The following is a 7,639-nucleotide window of genomic DNA, read 5'->3' as shown; positions in this document are numbered from 1 at the left end:
CTACATCCTAAACAACACCGGTGGCTAGGAAAAAAAATACACAGAAAATATGAGAGCTAAACAGAGAGTACTGACTGGTGTCAGCGAAATTATATAATTACTCAAGGACAAGGAAACGAAGACGCTTCATTGCCGCGTTACATGCATCATCTTCAAAGTTGTATTGGTGAAAAGTGCTTGGGGTTACTCCCGCAGACACTGTCGTAATCATAAGCATGCCGCTGTATATCAGACTAAGAACTACTCACTAATTGACCTCTACGCGTACCTGGCTTGACAGCGGCCGATTTTTTTCTCTGGGATGCAATGAAGGACCTAATTTACAGAACAACGGTTTAAGGTAGTAAAATCTTAATGCAGCTCATTAAAGCTGCAGTCGAAATTATCCAATCCACTCCTGACACTTTTCACAGAAGCATCAATCTTTATTGCGCGTTTGTGTTGCTTGTCATAATGTCAATAGTGCTAATTTTGAATAGCCTATTAATTATTGAGGTATGTCGTGCATTGAACACAAATATTTCCTAAAGTGGGTCAATTTTCTTTGCATTTGATTAGTCACCAGAACTTGTCCTAAGTTTACGACGTAAAAAAATCCTATCCCAAATAGAGGCTCCAAGCAGAATTTGTCGTCCATGTTTAATTTAGATGATGAATTCTTCTGCAGTTGAAATTGTCATTAAATGAACTATTCCTAATAATTCTACTGATACTGTTGCTAGTGCTACTGCTGTATGTTTGCCTACCTAGCCTACGTGTAAGCCTCTTTCTGTCTAGTCTTTCTAACTAACCTACTTACCTACGTTTCTACTTTATATACCTACTTACCAATTTGTTTTTCATAGTACCTTTGTGACTAAATTAAACTATTTTATTTTTATTTTTACTGATTTCTTAAAAGCACTAGCAAAGATTTTGTTCTCTGTTGTTTATTGTACGCCTAACCTTCTAATGGAAAGAAATAATGTTCTTCTTTTTCCAGCCGATTCAACAGATTTTTCTTTCTTTGAAGGCTGAGAAACACTTCTTTTCATTGTTTGGACTACTGTTTTGTCTCTGATATCTAATAGTGGATCCAGGTTTCATCAATGGTCACAAACCGCTTCAAAATGTCGTGCTTATTTTCCTCGAATCGAGCCAGATAATCGAAAGTTGACATCGGACGTATTTTTGTTCCGGTGTTTACAAACGCTGAACCTACCTTGTGGAAACCTTGGACATGCCTTAGACATTGACTAAGATATGGTGCACCCGTTCAGTTGAGATACGCATAACCTCATTAATTTCCCGCACTTTCAGTGAACGGTCATTCAGTGCCATGTCGTGGATTTTCTCTACGATGTCTTCACTTGTTGCTGTTATTGAACTTCCACTGCGGGGTTCGTCTTCTACACTCTCTCCATCATGTTTAAATAATGCCGCCCGTTTTTTTTTTTTTTTCACAGTCGAAAACGCTGGAACAGAATACCCCAGTGAAGCATCCATGTCTGTTTGAATTTCCGTGGCACTCATTCCGTTTTTACGAAATACCAAATGACAGCACGAAGCTTGATATCGTCGGCCTTGGTAACGTAGTCGGTATAGCGCTGGCCTTCTGTTATCAAGGTTGCGGGTTCGATCCCGACACAGGTCGATATCATTTCAGTGCGCTTAAATGCGACATGCTCATGTCAGTAGATTTACTGGCATGTAAAAGAACTTCTGCGGGACAAAATTCAGGCATACCGGCGAATCTGATATAACCTCGGCAGTTGCGAGCGTATTAAATAAACCATAATTAAAAAAAGATTAAAAGCTTGATATCTTCCATTTTTGTCAATCCATTCGGCGCACTAACTTCAAAATTAAAGTACACAAAATGTAGCTGGCAGAAAATTATAATGTTTCGTGCTTGAACTAATATAAAATAGCTGCTGACAATGACGGCTTTGTTGACAGGTTTTCAGTGTTATTTATGTCAGGCCACGAACTTTTCAAACACATCTCGTATTCTAATTCCTGTATATACGCTACACACAGTCACAGATATTTCCTGAAGTCCCATGTCACTTTTCCCATTCGTCGTCTTCTGACTCTTCTGCATCACTTAAACTTCCCGGGATTTGAATCCGTGTCCCCGGCGTGGAATGACATTTAGCTAACAATGTATGGAGAGCTTTTGACGCGTGAATGTGAAGGAAAGTTTCAAAATTCAGTATATGAGAATCTAAGATGGACAAAATACCTTGCTCATGCTTTTTTTTATCTTTAAATAACAAATGGTTCAGATTGTGTATAAGCTATGGATAAATCATTTGAATAGACGTAAAATAATTTGAAAACTCGAGTATTAGATTTACCTGTAAGCGACAATATTCCCTTTGCTTTCAGGAAGTAGTTCCACCTTTAAAAAATAAGAAAATATATTACAATTCTGAGACAAATGAAATGAGTGAGAATGCGAGTTATATCTGGGAACAGGGTAAAAATGCGGCAGTAAATGAGAAGTTGTTCGTCCCTCGACGAGTCCATAAATCTGTTTCTGCACCCCTTCCCCTTCACCTCCGACCCCTCTGTGTGTCTCTTTTCGGCCCACCGCTGTCACTGTGATTTGATTCATACCATTATCCAGGCCACTAGAATCGCACGCATGTGTATGTGTGTGTGTTTTTCTGTTACTCCATTTCTGCAGGAAGTAAAAGGATTTTCATAATGTTAATTCCCCTACCTGAACACAATTTTAATCCCATTTAACCCATCGATGCATATGCATACATTGAATGAAATTGTTATATAGATTTTAATTTTAATGTTCTAAATGGCATACAGTCGAGCGGTTACAAATGCGAGTTCTAATTCCGGTAAGCCGAAATGGAGAGTGTGATGGAGAACGTTGTTTCTGGGGTGCGTTTTCTTGGGTTGCTCTTCTAGCCGCCTTTCAATATTTTAGTTATAGTTGACAACCTTCCGTGTCTGTCTGCAGTAATAATGTGGAGTAATGGTAAGCATATCTAACCGTGAGACCAGGGTTCAAATCCTGGTTGGAGCAAGTTATCTGATTGAGGTTTCTTTCCCCGAGGTTTTCCCTCAACAGGTTGAAGAAGAATTGCTCGGTAACTTTCGGCATTGGACCTCGGACTCATTTAGTATTTATTTATTTAGCCTGGTAGAGATAAGGCCGTCAGGCCTTCTCTGCCCCTCTACCAGGGGATTAGAACTATAATATGAACAATAAAATTACAATTAATATTAAATTTACAATTACAATTACAATGAAAATTAAAGTACGACAAGATTACCTGATTAATGAAAGCTAGACATTTTATCATAGAAGTTAAGAACAAACAATATTTTTGTATTTACTGAATTTCAAATTAAACCTACAATAACAAAAATCTATAGTGATGAAATTACCGGATATTGAAATATTTTGTGATAGATTAAGAGAACTATTTACAAGAAACCATGTCTCAACGAGTCTCAATTACTGACCAAGTGCCTAGTAAGTTTGCGTTTGAATTCAATTTTATTTCGACAGTCCCTGATGCTAGCAGGTAACGAATTCCAGAGTCTTGGCAGGGCTGTTGTGAAAGAGGATGAGTATGAGGAGGTGCGATGGGATGGTATTGTTAGTATTGTTTCATGGCGAGAGCGTGTGTTCAGATTGTGGTGGGAAGAAAGGTAAGCGAAGCGAGACGACAGGTACGAAGGAATAGAAGAGTTCAAGATTTCGAAGAGAAGGATAAGTGAATGTAAATTTCTTTTCTTATCTAGTTTAAGCCAACCTATTGTTTCCAGGGATGGGGTAATATGATCATATTTACGAACATTGCTTACAAAACGTACACACAAATTATGAGCACGTTGAAGTTTCGTTTTGTTGTCGCTGGAAAGGTCAGTCAGTAAAATGTCAGCATAGTCAAAATAGGAAAAAACAAGCGTCTGCACAAGGGACTTTTTTAAGCAAGAGGGAAGATGAACATTTATCGTTTTTAGCACATGGATAATAGAATATACTTTTCTGCAGGTTTCTGTGATTTGCATGTCCCAGTTGAGATTATTATCCATGTGAATGCCAAGATTTTTTTACCGAAGAACTGAAAGGGATATGCACTGTACTTACTTTAGCCATCATAATAAAATTAAACTTCTTTATAATCATAATCATCATTATCTCCGTTTCTTTCCCATATTCAGATTTGTGTTCTCCTATGTAGATTCGGTTGCTAGCCGCCTCTGGGTATATGGTCATTAGTCGCTGATGGTAGTGTTCTCTATCGCAGGTTCTCCCCTGGAGCTCATGGTAGCTCGTGGGACGGGGTTTAAGGAACCGCAGTGAAACCTACGTAGAAAAGTTGAAGGAATTCTACAGGTTGTAAGAGAGTTCGGGGATGGCTTGCGGGTGATCTGTAGCGTGGGAAGTCTCAGAGCATGCACATAATTTTCCATTGTGATAGTACAATAGACCCACTTAAGCAGCCTATGTACGAGAACAGTCACCAGCCCGTGCCTCTCTCCTCAGTAGGGACTACTAGATTAATAGATAATAGAATGACGGTTGGCAAGCACCCGATAGGCCCATAGCAAAACATAGTCGGATATTTTCCTAAGGATTATTATTATTATTATTATTATTATTATTATTATTATTATTATTATTATTATTATTATTATTATTATTATTGACAGTCAAATTCTTGAATAAAAGGGGATAAAATTCTTGGTTAAAAAGGATAAAAATTCTTGAGTGGAAACGAAAATTTCTTGAATAAACCTGAAATTTTCACCCTGTTTTATTAAATTATTATGTCGCTTAAGATAATTGACAATTATAATTATATATTCAAAGTTTCACGTTGACAGAAATTCTAAGATGAATGAATGAATGAAGGAATGAATGAAGCCACTGTGTCCCATGAAGGGCTAGGGCCTCCTACAGGAGGGGAAGCTCGGTTGGTGTGGTTCACATGATGAACTATTTCACGTGAACAATATTTACATTCACATTCACTATGTGAGATACACTAGAGTTTGTCAAATTTTAGTTCTATATGAGTTTGTTCACTATCTGTCTCCACTCGTTCCTGTTGCGGGCGATGGTTGACCAGTTCCCTCCCAGCTGCTTCTTGAATGTATCTGCCCATCTTCTTCTTGGCCTGCCTTGTGTTCTCCTTCCTATATACGGGTCCCACATGGTGGTTTCTCGCTCCCATCTGCCTTGTTGCTGCCTTGCTACATGACCACTCCACTTCCACTTCGTTATGAGGGCTTTTTGTCTGATGTTCTCAGAAGCTGTAATTTTCTGCAGTGCTGTGTTGGAGACCTTGTCTTTCAGTGAAACGCCAACTATCTTCCTCTCCATTTTCCTTTGGCATATTTCAATGTTCGTCTTTTGCCTCTCTGTGAGGGCCCAGGTTTGGCAACCTTATGTTAGCACCGGCAATACACAGGAGTTAAGAGCCTCTAGTAATTCTAAGATACTTAACATTATTTAACATTCAAAGTTGTACGCATACAACAGTTCTAAGTTTGTCACTGTAAGGTTTGTTCTTCTATTTGTTAGCACACACGAGAACTGTGTAAAAAAACGTTCAAGTCAGCATTAGAAGCTGGAACCCATATAGCTTGGAGTGCTCCGTCCACAAAATCACTGTGATCTTCACGTAACGACAACAAACCTTCTCGCACTGAAAGTCCAGGACTATTTTTAACTATGTCCTTCAGTTCATTGTATGCATGTACTGCTACATTAGGTGATAGATTCTTTAAGATTGGCACCTGATCAAAGAGAGGTTTCAAACTACTTTCAGTTGCATCTAACTGTTTACGAACCATTTCAACTCGCACCATCTAGCGCCAGCATTCCAAACCTTGTGCATTTTTCAAACAGAACTTCTAAAATTTCCAAATTTACAAAATGTATTTATTAATTGCAGAAAATTTGCGTCTTTTCGTGAATAATGACAGAAAATATGCTAAATTCGCGAGTCATAGGATTTTTGCGATTTTTCGCGAGTGTTTCGCGAGTTGAAACGTGTAATTATATGATATTTTTATGTGAACCATGTTTTAAACTATGTTTATTTGATGAGAGAGAGATGGAACGGAGAAAAATTCTCTCCGGCGACGGGATTTGAACCCGGGTTTTCAGCTCTCCGTGCTGATGCTTTAACCACTAAGCCACGCCGGATACAATCCCGACACCGTTGAGAATCGTCTCAGATTAAGCTCCATCTCTTGGGTTCCCTCTAGTGGCCGCCCTCTGCACTACGTCATAGATGTCTATGCACGCAGGACCGAAGTCCATACATGTGTAGAGGTGCACTCAGATGAGTGACTGGTTGGCCGGGGTCCGACGGTATGGGCGCCGTCTTTAAATCACGAAGTGATTTATTACGCATATCATATTTATTTTGATGTACCGAAGTACATATGATATTTCCATGCAGATATTCTGCTTTCTCAGATGATGAGAGAGATGATATGCGTAATAAATCACTTCGTGATTTAAAGACGGCGCCCATACCGTCGGACCCCGGCCAACCAGTCACTCATCTGAGTGCACCTCTACACATGTATGGACTTCGGTCCTGCGTGCATAGACATCTATGACGTAGTGCAGAGGGCGGCCACTAGAGGGAACCCAAGAGATGGAGCTTAATCTGAGACGATTCTCAACGGTGTCGGGATTGTATCCGGCGTGGCTTAGTGGTTAAAGCATCAGCACGGAGAGCTGAAAACCCGGGTTCAAATCCCGGCGCCGGAGAGAATTTTTCTCCGTTCCATCTCTCTCTCATCATCTGAGAAAGCAGAATATCTGCATGGAAATATCATATGTACTTCGGTACATCAAAATAAATATGATATGCGTAATAAATCACTTCGTGATTTAAAGACGGCGCCCATACCGTCGGACCCCGGCCAACCAGTCACTCATCTGAGTGCACCTCTACACATGTATGGACTTCGGTCCTGCGTGCATAGACATCTATGACGTAGTGCAGAGGGCGGCCACTAGAGGGAACCCAAGAGAAGGAGCTTAATCTGAGACGATTCTCAACGGTGTCGGGATTGTATCCGGCGTGGCTTAGTGGTTAAAGCATCAGCACGGAGAGCTGAAAACCCGGGTTCAAATCCCGGCGCCGGAGAGAATTTTTCTCCGTTCCATCTCTCTCTCATCATCTGAGAAAGCAGAATATCTGCATGGAAATATCATATGTACTTCGGTACATCAAAATAAATATGTTTATTTGGTTTTTAGGTTTTTCGCGAGTCACGAATTAATTATTAATAATAGTAGCCGATGTCACAACAGTCCATGAATGGCCGAGGCCGATCAGCACACAGCTGACCTAGCGTCCACATATCTCAGCAGAGGTGAACGATCATCCAAACAGTAGAGGATAAAGTGTGGTCAACACCATAATCTTCCAAGCCATTACAGACGGCTCACGAAGCCGGACTTCGTTAACCACTGTAGTTCCCAAAATTCATCACGATGCCGGATGGGTATCAGCCCCATACACTAATCGAAATTGCATGAAAAAATGTCTTCCTTAATGAGAATTCTAACCAGCGCTCTTTCCATAAGGTTAGTCCTAAATATGACGTCTTACCATGTAGCTATGGGCGGAACTTTGTAAGTTATTAATGAATGATT

At 40.0% G+C, this 7,639-nt stretch overlaps 2 non-coding genes across 2 annotated transcripts; both read left to right on the top strand.

Annotated features, from left to right (window-relative positions):
- The first annotated feature begins 6,673 nt into the window (after positions 1-6,673).
- On the top strand, positions 6,674-6,745 carry TRNAS-GGA (transfer RNA serine (anticodon GGA)). Its single transcript has one exon. It is a non-coding gene; the product is annotated as a tRNA-Ser (tRNA).
- Positions 6,746-7,055: 310 nt separating this feature from the next.
- Positions 7,056-7,127, top strand: TRNAS-GGA (transfer RNA serine (anticodon GGA)). The gene has a single exon. It is a non-coding gene; the product is annotated as a tRNA-Ser (tRNA).
- The last annotated feature ends 512 nt before the right edge of the window (positions 7,128-7,639 follow it).

Source organism: Periplaneta americana, chromosome 1 (assembly GCF_040183065.1).
Source record: "Periplaneta americana isolate PAMFEO1 chromosome 1, P.americana_PAMFEO1_priV1, whole genome shotgun sequence".
NCBI classification, from domain to species: Eukaryota; Metazoa; Arthropoda; class Insecta; order Blattodea; family Blattidae; genus Periplaneta; species Periplaneta americana.
The sequence above is the reverse complement of the archived record's forward strand: the minus strand, read 5'-3'. Positions and strand labels throughout refer to the sequence as shown.